This window comes from Petaurus breviceps, unplaced genomic scaffold (genome assembly GCF_028583685.1).
Source record: "Petaurus breviceps papuanus isolate PSGF00001 unplaced genomic scaffold, PetGlider_PUasm1.0 456, whole genome shotgun sequence".
Lineage (NCBI taxonomy): Eukaryota > Metazoa > Chordata > Mammalia > Diprotodontia > Petauridae > Petaurus > Petaurus breviceps.
In genome coordinates, this window is record NW_027186343.1 from 1,035,532 (window position 1) to 1,050,654 (window position 15,123).

The 15,123-nt window shown below is 38.9% G+C and overlaps 1 pseudogene; it reads left to right on the top strand.

Moving 5' to 3' along the window:
- The window catches only part of LOC138171701 (zinc finger protein 850-like), a 53,667-nt pseudogene that overhangs the window by 3,373 nt on the left and 35,171 nt on the right, over positions 1-15,123 (top strand).

Sequence of the window (15,123 nt, forward strand, 5' to 3'; positions counted from 1 at the left end):
TCTCTCTCTCTCTCTCTCTCTCTCTCTCTCTCTCTCTCTCTCTCTCTAGATAAGACTTTACTTTAGACTTTTAGGTAATTAACTAGATCATTTCTTCTTTGTTCTTTTTTTTAGCGATCAAAGGTAATGTCTTTACCCTAGAATACACAGAACTTGACAGCTTTTCATAAACCCTTCACAGGATTTTACCATATCATCCTTCTGAGGATTCTCATGAGGTAGAAGTTTCACGGCACCTCCTTTTCTCCTCTTTAGATTCTCATGCCTCACCGATAGAACACATACCGTCTTGATTCCATAGGGGGAAACATTTCATGATAAGATATTTGTCAGCTTCATTCCAGCTTCAAATACAAAATGCTTTTCCAGTTCCCCATTTGGTTTTTCATAACTGCAGTTTTAAGTATTGGCTCTGGCACTCATAAGTCTCTTCTCTGTGCTTCAGTTTCCTCCTGTACATTGATGAGGGTAGGACTGGATGAATTCTTCAGTCTCTTTCAGCTCTAAGTCTTGTGAATTTTGATGGTTAGGAGTCCGTGACATTCAAGGATGTGGCTGTGGACTTCACGCAGGAGGAGTGGTGCCTCTTGGACCATTCTCAGAGAAAGCTGTACAAGGAGGTGATGCTGGAAAACTCTCAGAACCTGCTGTCCCTGGGTAAGCACAACTTCTCTAGTAACTCTGAATCTGCCATCAAAGGATTGTCTTCTTTACTTCCCTAGTGTACAAGGTTTGAGCATTTATCACTTATTAGAAAGGCAGAAATGCTGATCTCTCCACAGGGTCCTCCTGTTCTCCAGTTTTTCTGATAATAGGTCTTTGTATTTTGTGACAGCCCCTGAAGCCATCTCTTTCCTATTTTGTGTAGCTTCAGGTTTTCAAAACTAACAAGGTTTATAGAATTTCAGACTTAGAACTAATCTCAGAGGTTACCTAGCCTAGCTCCTGCCTGGACATTAATTTTATATGATCTTTTTTGTTTTTTGGAGGGAGAAAAGCAGAGCGATTGGGGTTGAATGACTTGCCCAAGGTCACCCAGATAGTAAGTGTGTCAAGTGTCTGAGAACGAATTTGGCCGCAGGTCCTCCTGACATCAGGCCCGGTGCTCTGTTCACTGGGCCACCTAGCTGCACCCTGGACATGAATTTTGTCTGCAAAATTTCTGAAAACTGCTATTGCAAATTTTCCTTGAAGATTGGCCGTGGAGGGACATCGCTATCCAACAAGACAAATTCTTCCTCTTTGGGATGAAACTAGTCTTTAAAATGTTAACAAGTGCAAATTTATAGCTCATTAATCCTAGTCTTGCATTGTAAGCAAGTGTAACCATGTTCTTCCTTCATTCTTCCCCCAAATTCTAGAACAGATGGTGGGAAAGGAATAAGCATTTATATAGGCCTACTCTGTCTCTGGCAGTGTGCTGAGTGCTTTAGAAATATTATCTCAGGGGCGGCCAGGTAGCACAGCGAGTAAGAACACCGGCTCCAGTGTCGGGATGACATGTGGATCGAATCCAAGCTCAGACACTTATTACCCACCCAGAAACACCTGGCTGTGTAATCTTGAGTAAGTTACTTAACCGATTGCTTTAAAAAAAAAAAAAAAGAAATATTATCTCATCTGACCCTGTTAATGCCCTGTGAGTTTGGTGCTGTTACTATCCCCATCTTACAGTTAAGGCAAACAAGGGTTAAGTGAAGACACCAAGGAAGGGTCTAAGGCCAGTTTTGAACTCGTCTTCATGACTCCAGACCCAGGGCTCTCAGCACTGAGCTAGCAGCTGGCTCTAATTCCTAGATGGCGGAAGCTATGAAATGTGCCCATCTTTCTAGGAAAGGGGCAAAGAGAAGATTTTCTGTTTCTAAATTGGCTGCATGATCTACCTAGACCCAAGCTCCCAACAACAATCCTGTGTCAACCATCCTTGAGGAGTCCTGGGAGCCACCCCAGGTCCTTGCTTCCATGTCCCCTTTCCCTGAAGAGCGGTAAAGTCTAAGTTTCTCTCCATCCTCATCCTTTCCTTATTCCCCATGCCAAGGAATTCCAGTTCTTAGAGAAGATTTGATCTCCCATTTTGAGGAAAGGGAAGCATCGTGGATCCTGGATCAAATAGACCCAAGGAACTCCTGTCCAGGTGAGTGAGATGAAAGCAGATATCTGAGGGCTGAGGGCTGTTATCACAAGAAGCATCTGTGTTATAGTGAGGGGAATGCTAGGCTTGGGGTCAGGAAGACCCGACTTGGAATTCTGTTTTAGACACTTTTCAGCAGTGTGATGCTGGGAAAGTCGCTGAACCTCTGAGCCTTGGTTTTTCCCATTTATGAAATTAGGAAGTTGGACACTATGGCCTTTCACTTCCCTTCTAGTGATAAGTCTATGATCCTGCAATAAATCCAAGTAAAGGGGTTTGCTTTGGCAGGCAGTAAGACCATCTCTTTATGGGAGATATAAGCAAAAGAAGAAGAGCTCATTGGGTGGCTAGGTGGCACAGTGAATAGAGCACCAGTCCTGGAGTCAGGAGGACCTGGTTCAGATCTGGCCTCGGACACTTGACACTCACTAGCCGTGTGTCCTTGGGCAAGTCACTTAACTCCAATTGCCCTGCCTTCCCCCCTACAAAAAGAAGAAGAAGAAAAGCTCATTATAAATGTTTAATTTTTCTATGAAATATGAGGCCAAGTTCTCAGCTGAGAGAGGGTGGAAAGGAATAAACCAAATAGGATTGGGGAGGGCTAAAAAGATTTAGAAGAGATGTGAAGAGTGGAATAGTGAGTCAGGGAGATGTAGAAAGATTACCTTGCCACAATGAGAATCCAGCTCAACTTATGTAACCTAAATTTGTAGTGGACCCAGCCAAGCTATGTCCATGATTTTCTCATCTCCATTTGGCAGCATTTAAGAAGGAATGAAGGCCACTTCCTTACTTGGAAGTAGTTATCCATGCTGAAGCTTGCATAAGTAATCAGTACACTTTCCTTTCTATGGCCCACTCTTTGTCTCCATTTTTTGAGAAACCTTTGCCTCATTCATTGAGATTATCACCACCTTAAGGTTAAGGAGTTGGGAAGTAGAGACTCCCAGGTAACCCATAGCACAAAACCTTCTGGTAGCCTAGAAACTTTTGTGGTGCCTCATACTTGGTCTGGTCAGGTTCAAGCAGGGTTTAAACCAGGAAAAGTAGTTACTTGTAGGCAATTAGACACAAGAGATAAACAGACATAGAGCTGAGGCCAGAACCTGCATTTGAGGATCAAACAAGAGACCAGAAAGCAGGGAACAAGAGAGACGTTGGATCCTGGTATCATCCCTGGGTCCAGGTAGTCGATAAACCCTTATTAAACACCTGCTGTGTTCCAAGCACTGTGTTAAGCCCTGGGAATACCAAGAAAGGTAGAAGACCGTCCCTGCTGTCAGGGAGCCCGCTGTCTGGAATACAAATAGGTGGTTTGAGAAGGAACTCCAGATCATGAACCATACTCTTAGCTGATCCAGGTGAAAGAATTTTGGTATGGAAATCAATGAAGTTCAGCATGGAATAAATGAATAGAGGGTGAGAGAACAAGACTCATTTAAGTGAGGAAATAATCAAAATACTGATGACAAAAGGTAACATTTATGTAGAACCTACTGTATGCCAAGAGATTTACAGGTATTAGCTCATTTGATCCTCCTGACAACCTTGGGAGGAAGGTGCTGCTATTATCCTCATCTTACTGGTGCTGTGACTCACCCAGTGTCACTTGGCAGGGATCTGAGTCTGTATTTGAACTCAAGTCTTCTTGACCTCAGGCCCAGTGCTCCACTGTGCCACCCAGCTGCCTCAAGATGGAAAATGTTTCCACCATAGAGGATGCTTCAAACAGTTGAGATTAAAAAGACAAGAGACTTTTAAGTAAGACAGCGTTACAACCAGTCGTCTGCGACTGGGATGATTGACAGAGTGGGATGAGAAGTAAGGATCATGCCATTTCAATTATAAATTACTAGGATTGATCCAACCACATTTCCTATCTATTTTTTCTTTCTAAAGATTGAGGCAGGGGCAAAGAGGATAAGAGAATATGGTGGAGAAAACTTCCTTGTCGTAACTAAATGTGCACGGGATGAATTCACCCATAATAATGGAGGAGGGTAGCAAAATGCATTAGGAAGCAGAATCTGAGTATATGTCATGTATAAGAAATACCCTTGAAACAAAGATTCATCTTGTAGTACAGTTTAGGACTCGATCCACAGACTCACTCACCAGTAGACCTATAAACTAAAAGGATTGATTAAAGACAGATTAAATTAATAAAAAACCCATACACACAACCCAAAATTATAACTGCTATTTTTTCATTGTTTCAAAGAGCTGAACACAAAGATGTTCCCCATATATTGGGAAATGTCTAAACAAATGATTGATGATGTAAGAATAAAATGGAAGGTTATTCAACCTTAAGAAATGATAAAAAAAAAAGGTGCAGTTTCAGAGAAACCCAGGAAGACTTGAATTAACTGAATCAGCAGAATGAGAATACTTTATCCTGTAGCAACTGTGAACCATGCAAAGCACAGCCATGACTTCAGAGCAGTGATTCCCCAAATTTTTTGTTCTTAGGACCCCTCTCAGCAGTAACCAGAACAAGTATGTTTTGAGTCTTCCCAAGTCATTTAAACGACTCCTCATATTCTTATTATTTATGCATATAATTCTGACATTAATGATCTATTGTGCTTCAAAGCTCCAAAGAAACATTTTCATTACAATATATTATTATAAAATGTAAAATTTTGTTCTGCTCATATTATGAAAACAAAATATAAATGATAATATCCTAAGCATAAAATAATTACAAACATTTAATGTGGGGCTTACTGCAAGAATTTTTTAAAATTTATTTATTTACTTTTAATTTACAACATTCAGTTTCACAATCCCTTGAGTTCCAAATTTTCTTCCCCTCTCTCTCCTTCCCCCTCCTTCCCATGGTGGAATGCAATCCAATATAGGTTCTACAAATACCTTCGCATTAAACATTGGTCAAGGTGTAAGGAAGAATCATAACCAACAGCGTGAACAAGAAAGAAGGAACAAAACAAAACACAGAGAGAGCTAGTCGTTTGCTTCAATCTGCATTCAGACTCTGTAGTACTTTTCTCTGTTTGTCGATATCCCTTTCCATCATGAGTCTTTTGGAGTTGTCTGCTAACTTCCAAGAATTCTTTTTAAAAAATATAGCAGGGGGCGGCTAGGTAGTGCAGTGAATACTTCTACTTTTCATTTACTTCCATAATAAAGCACCAGCCCCTGGAGTCAGGAGGACCTGAGTTCAAATTCGGCTTCAGACACAACACACACCAAAATAAACTTGCCGTGTGACCTTGGGCAAGTCAATTAAGCCCAATTTCCAACCTTCCCCCTCCAAAAACAGCAAAAAAATATAGCAAGAGTTCTAGCATATTACCTCTAAGACTTCAATCTGTATTTCTTTATTTTCATAATTTGTTGATTATGAATAGCAGTTTTCATCAAATAAGTTATAACTTGGAAGGTATTGAACATCATATAATATGAAATTCATTTAAGGATTGATCTTTTTTCTTTGAACAAAAATTTGCAGTATTTGTTTCAAGAGGCATCAAACCCAGTCTTCAATGTGACTCTGCATCCAGTTTAATTAATAAAAACAAAAAAAAAACCCACAACAAAAATGTATTATTTCAATAGCATTTAAGTAGCACCTGCAGTGTGCTAAACATTGAGCTAAGTGCTTTACAGTCGTCTTGTTTGATCCTCAGAAAGATGGGTGGTACTTACTGTTATCATCCCCATTTTTCAGTCAAGGAAACAGAGTTAAGAAGAGGCTAAGTGTCACAGGGTCACTGTACTAAAAAACGTTTGAGGGTAGGATTTGAACTCAGGTCTTTCTGACTGCTGTGCCCAGCTCTCTGTCCCATTGTAATGTTGTTTTATAACCAGAATACAATGAAAATGTGCACTCACATTTAGGTAGGAAAGTAGGAGAATTTTATAACCTCTTTTGCTGAAGGATAAAAATTCATTTTTTTCTTTTTAGCCCACCAACAAGTCATCAAAATAAACCATTAGTTAAGAGATAAATGGTTTATTTTTCTGTTTGCTAATGACAAGTAGTACATTAAGTGATAAATGCTTATATTGTTTTACTTTTTAAAAAAACAGTGCTTTTATGTGAAACAACATGTTTAAGGAAAGACATCTTCAGACATGTGTCTCCTTTCTACCACTGGCACACTGTCTATCCCTTCACAGAAACTATAGAGTGACTGACCTATGTTACCAGCCAGATCCTTTGAAAATCTGCCTGATAGAAAAATAACATAAGCAGAGGATAAGTTCAAGTTGAAAAAAACATAACTTTGACACTGCATTAAGTGGCAATATAAGGTGTTTCTTTGTAGAATGGTTGCGATGGTCCCTGATAGTTTCAAGTGCCCATACCTAGTGAGCATGTTTTTCAAAGAGCTGCCATCTGTTTGTGTAGGAACACAAACATTAGTGCCATTTTGATCTGATGATTACAGTACTGATGAAATGCAGCTCCAAGGTAACCCTGGTATGAGGGAACTTCTCTGGAGCAGTATACTACACAAAGCAAATGAGGGTCTGTGCTACCTTTGTACACCCACTGGAACCTGACTTCCACACAAATGTCAGACCTTTCTGGAAGTTTGGAAACCATTTGCTGATGGATCAAGAAACAGATTATATTTTGTTTTGTTTTTTCCTTCTTTTTTTTCTCTTTGGAGGGAGAAAGGCAGGGCAGTTAGGGTTGTGACCTGCCCAAGGTCGCATGACTAGCAAGTGTATCTGAGGCTGGATCTGAACCCAGGTCCTCCTGACTCCATCCACTGTGCCACCTACCCACCCCCAAAACAGATTATATTGGAAAGGGGTCAGAGTTCTGGTATAATCACTACATAAATACCAAAATCATTTATGCCTGATCATGACTATTTGGAATCACTGAATAAAGAAACCTCTTGTATTTCAAACACGTACATGCTTATTGTCCCAGAGGAAAAATATATTGTAACCAAATCGGGCACTTATTGCTTAAGGTGATGTTAGAAGAGTTTTGTAGCTCAAATCCCTTAGACCATAGTCACGAGCCTCTTGGTTATTGTCCTTCACTCTCAAAGAGGACCAAAATGACGTCACTATGCTGGAGGCGAATTACAGTGTGTCTGACTGTGGCTGATCAGACCAGTGTGAGCTTGGAACGCCTACCACCCATGGTCAGGCACAGAGAGTCCTTATGAACATGGGGGTCGATTCTCTAAATTGGTGCATTTCACTTCTCTTTTTTAAAATTTATTTATTTTCAGTTTTTGTCATTTACTTCCATGAGTTTTACATTTTTCCCCCTCCTTTCTCCCTCTCTCCCCTAGATGGCCTGCAATCTGATATACCATATACATTCCTATTAAACATATTTTCACATTATTCATGTTGTATAGAAGAATTATCATGAATGGTAGAAATCGTGAGAAAGAAAAAACAAAACAAAAAAAGAAAATAGTCTGCTTTGCTCTGTATTCTGACTCCGTAGTTCTTTCTCTGGATGTAGATGGCATTTTCCATCATGAGTCCTTTGAAATTGTTTTAGGACCTTGCATTGCTGAGAAGGGCTAAGTCTATCAAAGTCAGTCATCAAGCACTGTGGCTGTTACTGTGTACAGTGTTGTCCTAGTTCTGCTCACTTCACTTAGCATCAGTTCATATAAATCTTTCCAGGTTTTTCTGAAGTCTGCCTGTTCATCGTTTCTTATAGCATGATAGTATTCCATTAAATTCATATACCACAGCTTGTTCAGCTATTCCCCAATTGATGGGCATCCCCTCAATTTCTAGTTCTAGGCCATCACAAAGAAAACTGCTATAAATATTTTTGTACATGTGGGTCCTTTTTCCATTTTTATGATCTCTCTTTGGGTTACAGCCCTAGAAGTGATATTGCTGGGTCAAAGGGTATGCACATTTTTATAACCCTTTGGGCACAGTTCCAAATTTCTCTTCAGAATGGTTGGATCAGCTCATAGCTCCACCAACAATGAATTAGTGTCACAACTTTCCCATTTTCTCCAACATTTATCATTTCCCTGTTTTGTCATGTTAGCCAGTCTGATAGGTGTGATGTGGTACCTCAGAGTTGTTTTGATTTTTCATCTCTCTAATCGGTAGTGATTTAGAGCATTTTTTCATATGACTATCGATAGCTTTAATTTCTTCCTCTGAAAACTGCCTGTTCATATCCTTTGACCATTTATCAATTGGGGAATGACTTGTATTTTTGTAAATTTGACTCAGTTCTCTGTATATTTTAGAAATGAGGCCGTTATCAGAGACACTAGTTGTAAAGATTCTTTCCCAGTTTTCTGCTTCCCTCCTAATCTTGGTTGCATTGGCTTTGTTTGTGCAAAAACTTTTCTTTTTTTTTTTCTTTTTGGAGAGGGGAAGGGAGGGCAATTGGGGTTAAGTGACTTGCCCAAGGTCACATGTCTAGTTTTATATTAAGTATCTGAGGTCGAATTTGAACTCAGGTCCTCCTGACTCCAGGGCCAGTGCTCTATTCACTGAACCACCTAGCCACCCCAAAACTTTGCAATTTAATATAATCAAAATTATTCATTTTGTATTTCATAATGTTTTCCATCTCTTGTTTGGTCATAAATTTCTTTGTTCTCCATAAATCTGACAAATAAACTCTTCTTTGTTCCCTTAATTTGTTTATAGTATCAGCCTTTATATCTTAATTATGTACCCATTTGAACTATTTTGGTATACAGTGTCAGATGTTGATCAGTGCTCAGCTTCTGCCATACTATTTTCCAGTTTTTCTCAAATAGTGAGTTCTTTTTTTTAAATTAAATTTTATGTTTCTTTTTAGTTTATATCATTCATTTCCACAAGATTTTGAGTTACAAATTTTCTCCCCGTCTTTCCCCTACCCACCACCCCAAAAGAGCAATCCCACTGTATACCCCCTCCCCCAATCTGCTCTCTCTCATATCCTACCCCATTCCCCCTCTAACTTTCCAGTAGGGCAAGATGGATCTCTATACCCCAGTGCCTGTATATCTTATTTCCCAGTTACATGTTAAAAAAACAAGTGATATATATATACACACATATATATATATACACATATGTGTGTGTGTAATTTTTTTAAACATTTGATTTTAAAATTTTGAATTCCACATTCTTTTCCTTCCTCCCTTGTCACCCACCCTTACTAGGAAGATAGGCAATTCAATATAGGTCATACACATGTAGCTACGCAAAACATTTCCATAGTGTATCCACTATGTAAAAGACTGACCATATTTCCCTCCATCCTATCCTGCCCCCAGTTGTTCTATTCTCTACTTTGACCCTGTCCCTTTTCAAAAGTGTGTGCTTCTAACCTCCCTCCACCCCCCAACCTGCCCTCCCCTCCATCATTCCCCCTCTCATCCCCTTCCCCCCTACTCTGAGATACCCTCAAATAGTGAGTTCCTATCCTGAAGCTGGAGTCTTTGGGTTTATCAGGCTAATTTTTTTTGTGTGTTAAGTGTCTGAGGCTGTATTTGAACTCAGGTACTCCTGACTCCAGGGCCAGTGCTGTATTCACTGCGCCACCTAGCTGCCCCATACAACTCTATTTCTTAGCCAATATCAAGTGGTTTTGATGTTTGCTGCTTTATAAAACAATTTAAGATCTGATATGGTTAGGCCACCTCCCCTAGCATTTCTTTTCATTAATTCCCTTGATATTCTTTTTTTGGAGGGCATTTGGGGTTAAGTGACTTGCCCAAGGTCACACTGCTAGTTTTTTTGTGTGGGTGTTAAGTGTCTGAGGCCAGAACGGAACTTGGGTCCTCCTGACTCCAGGGCTGGTGCCACCTAGCCGCCCCTCTAAAGCAACTTTAAATGGAATTTCTATCTCTTGCTGTTGGACTTTGTTATTTTATATCCTGCAGCTTTGCTGAAGTTGTTTATTATTTAAAGTAGTTTTTACTTGATTCTCTATATCATCGTATCGTCTGCGAAGAGCGAGAACTCGGTTTCTTCTTTGCCTATTCTATTCCCTTCACTTTCTTTCTGCATCTTGCTTTTCCTTTGAGCTATTGCTATTCTGCTTTCCTCATCGTACATCGCGCCTTCTCTGATGAGGGCGCGCCATACTGCACAATCCTGTGCAATCATTCACTGTGTACTGTGCCAGTAAGGAACTTGTTAGCTCAAATCCCTTAGACCATAGTCACGATCCCCTAATATGTGAATGAGCCACTAAATGGGAAGTGCTGCTCAAGGATTAATAGCAGTTTTGATACGATCTCAGACATGGAGACAGAAAAAATAAAATTTAAAAGGATCACCAGGGAAAATATGTTATGCTTCAAGATTTGGTAGATAATGAAATAGAAATTTTTAGCTTAAGTTCAGCAAAGGGCATGATATCTATGGATCTGAATAGGATGTGAGAACAGTTGAATATAACTCTAAAAATTAATACAAGTGAAAAATGTAAAAAAAGGTCACCCCAGCTTAATATGTGAAATTTACAAAGGATGACCAAGGGATTGTGCATCAAAACCGGGCCATATAGAAAAGCAGATAACTTACCCACATACAACAAAATAAAAAGCAAAATCAACATTTGAGTGAAGGGAGGAAGTGAAATGTAGAAAGTGTTACATTTGAAAATTGATATAAACTGAGAGACAAAGTTCTGAACTCGATAAATTGGTTCAGTGGCCTCTCCCAATGATCAGAAAGACCTGAGGTGGCATTTACTAGCTTTTCTATAGTTTTGTAAAGTACAAGAAAGCAAATAACATCATACAATATGATTGGTGGTATATCTGCCCTCCTCAAGGGGGCAAGAACATTATGATTTAGATTTCCTAAGGAAGATTGGCTAGTACCCATGTGGGACTATTGACCACTTCCCTCTGTCAGTAAGAAATACTGATTGATTTATGTGATCCATTTGCATAGTGTAATCTTTGCTAATGGATCACAGAGGGCTCCCTGGTGCCTAGAAGGTTTGTTAGGGAGATGACAGTTTTCCTTAATGGTACAAGGACAGTTCAGGGAAAATATATCTCTGAGAGCTAGCTTTAGAACTTAAATATCAGGTGCCTTAATTACCAAAGAGCTAATGGTATAGAAGATGACAGTCCTTTCCTTTTAATTACAGTGACTTTTTATTAGGCTGACTTTTAAATTAGCTCAGAAAGGAAAGCTAAATTCTTGAACTTAACTAAAGGACATAGAAAGGGGGCTTAAGGGGCAGCTAGGTGGTGCAGTGAATAGAGCAACATCCCTGGAGTTAGTATGACCTGAATTCAAATCTGGACTCAGACACTTAACACTTACTAGCTGTGTGACCTTGGGCAAGTCACCTAACCCCAATTGTCCTGCCTTCCCCCCTCCAAAAAGCAAAAAAAAAAAAAGAAAAAGAAAAAGAAAGGGGGCTTAAGCAGATACAGAGTTAATTACAATATGGAATCAATACGATATAGAATCAGCTACAAAGTAGCATTACTTTGAACTTCACAATTGGTCATTTAGTGCTGGGAAAAGTGCATGTTCACTCTCAGGGTTTGAATTCTAATTTTACCTGCAGGGATATTGGTCATGTGACTTGGCTATTCTGAGCTCATGGCTTGAGTTCAAAGTGTAATGAGAATCCCACTCTGCCTGTGTCACAGATTTTTTCTGAGGATCCAATGTTATTGTTTATGAAGCTCTTCACAAATTAAATCATCCTATAGATGTGAGCTAATGGCATTTTCAATTAATTGATTCTATCTATTAAGTTTCAAAACTCTTCTTTTTGACTGAGGAGAAAGAATATGTCAGTTTACTTTCTTCCCATGGAGGGAACAGGATTTATTTATATGCCTGTGTGTCTGTAAATATGTTTCTTTCTTTCATTCAGATGCAGAGACCAGGTTTGAAGTGAAGGAGACTAATGCAGGGCTGAACATTTCTGTAGAAGAATCTCACCTGCGAGGATTGACAAGTGGTGGTCCCTGTGACTTCAGTTTGAGAGAAACCTGTGACTCAGATATCAAGAGGGAGAAGAATCAAAATAGTTACTGTAAACTTGATAAAGATGGAAAGGGTTTCAGACAATGTTCAGCACTAATCCGGTATAAGAAAATGGCCTCAAGAAATATGTGTTTTCAGTATAATGAAGGTAGGGAATGCTTTACTGAAAAGGTTGGGCTTATTCAGTCTTCTGAAAAGCCTCCTAAAATGCAAATATATCAACAGGAAATGGCATCCAGCTTGAGTCCAAACCTCATTAGAAATCAGAAAAGTTATATTGGTGAAATGACTTATGTAGAGAATGAAAGTGGGAAGGCCTTCAGCCAGAACTCAAAGCTCATTGACTCTCATAAAATCCACACTGCAGGGAAAAGTTATGAATGTAATCAATGTAGACAGGCTTTCACAAATAGGTCCAGTCTTGGTATACATCAGAGAATCCACAGTGGAGAGAAACCATATAAATGTAATCAATGTGGAAAGGCTTTCACACAGAACAACAATCTTTTGAAACATCAGAGAATCCACAATGGAGAGAAACCTTATGAATGTAATCAATGTGGGAAGACTTTCACACAGAACTATAGTCTTGCTCGACATCAGAGAATCCACACTGGAGAGAAACCATATGAATGTAATCAGTGTGGAAAGAATTTCAGAACAAGATCCAGTCTTCATGTACATCAACGAATTCATACTGGAGAAAAACCCTATGAATGTAATCAATGTGGAAAGACTTTCAGAACAAGATCCAGTCTTGATCTTCATCATAGAATCCACACTGGAGAGAAACTTTATGCTTGTAATCAATGTGGAAAGACTTTCAAAAGAAAATCAAGTCTTCTTGAACATCAGAGAATTCACACTGGGAAGAAACCTTATGGTTGTAAACAGTGTGGAAAGACTTTCCGAACAAAATCAATTCTTGTTGAACATCAGAGAATTCACACTGGAGAGAAACCTTATGAATGTAAACAATGTCAAAAGGCTTTCATATCCAGCTCCTGTCTTGCTAAACATCAGAAAATCCATGCTGCTAAGAAATCTTATGAATATAACCAATGTGAAAAGGCTTTGAAATGCCACTTTGAGCTTGCTAAGAATCAGAAAATCCTCCATGGAGAGAAATCTCACAAATGTCATGAATGTGGTAAAGTTTTTCATGAACATGCTTCCCTTATTGCACACCAAAGAATCCACACTGGAGAGAAAACTTATAAATGTAATCAGTGTGGAAAGACTTTCACACAGACCTCCAAACTAGCTGTGCATCTTAGAGTTCACACTGGAGAAAAACCTTATGAGTGTACTCAGTGTGGAAAGGCTTTCCCATATAGGGCCAACCTTGCTAACCATTTGAGAATCCACACTGGAGAAAAACCTTATGCATGTAATCAGTGTGGAAAGGCTTTCACAGAGAACTCCAAACTTGTTGCACATCAGAGAATCCACACTGGAGAGAAACCTTATGAATGTCATCAGTGTGGAAAGGCTTTCAGAATAAGATCCATTCTTGTTGAACATCAAAGAATTCACTCTGGAGAAAAACCTTATGAATGTAGTCAATGTGGAAAGGCTTTCAGATCCAGCTCCTGTCTTGGTAAACATCAAAAAATGCACACTTGAAAGAAACCTCATGAATATGATCAGTGTGGTAAAAAGCCTTAAAGTAACAGTCATCCCTTATTTCCCATCCAAGAATTGCTATTAAATATGAATTTTATCGTTGTAGTGAATGAGTAAAGACATTCAAATGAGTACACAGCTTGTTAAACATCAGAAAATTTATTCTGGGTAGATGCCCTATATGGATGCAATGGGGGAAGACCTTCAGCCAGAGATCATCTCTCACTTTACATCAAAGGTTTCATGGTGAGGAGAAGCCTTACGAATTTGCTCAATGATCACTAGACATGAGGATATTCATACTGGAAAGAAGGCTTATAAAAGCAATGCTTTTTGTCAATGTCAAGGCCTTTATATAGAGCTCAAAGTTGAATATACTTTGGAGAAATCATCCTGGAGATAAAACTTATGGATCTAAGTAATGAGGTAAGGCCTCTTACAGTATAGACTTTGTTAGACATCCCATATATCACGCTGTTCATAAATCCCTGTAAATATAATGAATTTTTCTTTTAAAATCCTATTTATTATTATTCCTCAATAATGTTCCATAGCTTTCATGTACCATAATTTCTTCAGCAAGTCCCTAATCAATTTAGTATTCATTTTGTTTCCTGCTCTCCAGTGGCACTAAATGTCCTGGTATCAATATTTAGGTATCTATTGGATATTCATTTCTGTAATGATTGCTTTGAATAATTAGGTGACATAGTGGATAGTATGCTGTGCCTGAAGCCACAGGTCCTGAGTTCAGATTCACTCTATGACACTTACTGTAAAGCTGTGTGACTCTGGACAAGTCACTTAACTTATTCCTACCTGATTTTCCCCATCTGTAGAATGAGGCTAATAATAGCATCTACCCCTTAGGGTTGATATGAGGAACAAATGAGACAATACAGAGCTTTGCAAGTATTAAATCACAATCAAAAGCAAGCTATTATTTCATGGGCTGTAATTCTTATAGTAGACTTAGTGGGCTAAAATATATGGACAGTTTAGGCACTTTTAATTCAAATTGATATTCAGAAAGAGAAAGGTAATAATTGTAACAGATAGGGGGCATTAGGTTTTGAATCAGAAAGATGGGTTCAAATCCTGTTTCATATTCTCTCTAGCTCTGTATTTTGGGGAAAGGAGAAACTACATAAAAATAAGGTTGAGAAATTGAATGTCAGGTACACAAAAAAGACTAGCCATGGGTTTGATAAATCTAAAGACCCCCAACTATGGGTCCAGGATTTATTAATCACTGCAAAATGCTAAATATATACATATACATATATATACATACACACACACATTGGAAAGCAATCTGGCAGAAACTAGGTTTGGACCAACCTCTCACACTAACCCTAAAGGTTAACCCTAGAGGATACGTGACTTAGTTTAAAAAGATGTCAAATATACTGGAAGAACTGTGAAGAAGA